This window comes from Cebus imitator, unplaced genomic scaffold (genome assembly GCF_001604975.1).
Source record: "Cebus imitator isolate Cc_AM_T3 unplaced genomic scaffold, Cebus_imitator-1.0 Scaffold831, whole genome shotgun sequence".
Taxonomy (NCBI): Eukaryota; Metazoa; Chordata; class Mammalia; order Primates; family Cebidae; genus Cebus; species Cebus imitator.
Window position 1 is genome coordinate 242,605 of NW_016108146.1, and position 2,076 is coordinate 244,680.

Genomic DNA, 2,076 nt, shown 5'->3' on the forward strand with positions numbered 1-2,076 from the left:
CCCAAAGTGCTGAAATTACAAGTGAGCCACTGCGCCCGGCCTTTTTAATGCCTTTAACAGATACACACATAGTGCCACCTCACAAGGATAACCAGGTTTGAAAGGAATTGGTTTCCTTTGTAATTCTAAACGTTCTACTCTGCTCTTTGAAAGCCATTATTTGAAGAAGGGTGCACGGTCTTCCAGTTGGCCGCCAAACGCCGGCTACAGCAGCGGGTTGGTCGGCTCAGTGGCGGACGGGGACTGGGAAAGCGCTGCCGGTGACATCACGGAGAGGGCGACTTCTATGCAGATGAGGCGGCGCAGGGGCTGCTGCTTGGCCACCTGCTGCTTCCCGACGAAGGAGTTCCCCGCCGTGGGAGCGAGTCCCCGACCGCTGGTGGGACCCGAGAGTCCCAGCTCTGTGTCCGGGCTAGGAGGGCTGGGGACGCGGTGCCCGCGGCAAGTGACCGCGCGTGTAAAGGGTGAGGCGTATGAGGCCGTGTCGGGGCGGAGGCGAGAGAGCTCATACTTACCTGGCAGGGGAGATACCATGATCACGAAGGTGGTTTTCCCAGGGCGAGGCTTATCCATTGCACTCCGGATGTGCTGACCCCTGCGATTTCCCCAAATGTGGGAAACTCGACTGCATAATTTGTGGTAGTGGGGGACTGCGTTCGCGCTTTCCCCTGATATTTTGATGTTTCAAAAATAGGCTTCGTTTACTCTAGAAACATTTAGTCAAAGGTTGACAAGAGCTAGCAGGTAACTTATTTGTGTATCAGAACTTCCTGGAAACCAACGGCTTTGTCAGAGATTGTTTCTCAGGCGTGTAATCCCAACAGTGTCGTAGGGAGATCCACATTGTTATTATCGGCCAAGTTCAGGGCTTTGAGGGCCATGTGATGAAACCAATGCTGGTGTCATACTTTTTTTTTTTTTTTTTTCTGGAGAAGAAACACTAAGCTTTTCTCTTCCCTATATGGCAGCCAGTTGTGGACATTTATTAACAGCCACTTTTAAACAGTCCACTGGAGTGCATCCTGTGAACTTGGCTCACTGAAACCTCCGCCTCCTGTGTTCAAGCTATTCTCCTGCCTCAGCCAGAGAATAACAGCCTTCCAGGTAAGTGGGATTATAGGGGCAGGCCACCATGCCCGGTTAATTTTTTGTATTTTTAGTAGAGATGGGGTTTCACCATGTTGGCCAGACTAGTCTTGAACCCCTCACCTCAAGTGATCCATCCACCTCGGCCTCCCAAAATGTTGGGATACCGTGCCTAGCCTGTTTACAGGATTTACAGACATATTAGTTCAATTGCGTTGGGCCCAAGACAATTGTCTTTGTTTTCCAATGTGGCCAAAGGAAGCCAAAAGATAGACAACCATGCTTTAAATGGTTTGATTCGTGGCTCACTGGGTTATGCTTTTGATATTTTCCAGATTTGATTTTTTTTTAAATTCACCTGAAGCACCTTAAAGCTTTCCTAATAATATTGGAACTTAAACCAGATTGTATATAACAAAACCCAGCTGGAATCCAACTTCTAATCTTAGTGTCGGATCAAGTAGCAAAACACCCAGGGTGAGGGAAGCTGAAGATCATGCCTGAGCTATTACAACGCCCAGTGGACTGACCTTCCCTTCCCGGTGTACAAAAGAGTATAACAGTCGCTTCAATTCTATCTTCTAAGCGTCTCCTGTGTAGCCCAGGCTAACCCAGAGCTATCTAAATAAAGATGGCAATCCTGGGAATTAGTAAAATTGACACACTACAAATCCACCACAAGTCACTTCTTAACATGACATCAATGTACACCTTCCTCCTCCTCCTCCTTTTCCTCTTCTTTCTCCTTTTTCCTCCTTGTAAAACCATATTAAAGTTCAAATAAAGACAATAGGAAAATCATACTTTTTCTCATTCAATGAAAATACGCCAACAATTTTCCCAACAGGATAAAGGCTTTTACTTGTCTTTGAATGACGTTCACTCCGTTTTTACTCAGATCACATTCCATACTTTGTTATTATGTAATCTAAATATTGAGATTTTTTAAAGTTAATTATTAACTAACATGCTAGCTAGGGTGATGGAAAA

General features: G+C 46.0%; 1 non-coding gene across 1 annotated transcript; it reads left to right on the plus strand.

The window, feature by feature from the left end:
- Window positions 1-507: 507 nt before the first annotated feature.
- LOC119469782 lies at window positions 508-671 on the plus strand. The gene has a single exon (XR_005198624.1). It is a non-coding gene; the product is annotated as a U1 spliceosomal RNA (small nuclear RNA).
- The last annotated feature ends 1,405 nt before the right edge of the window (window positions 672-2,076 follow it).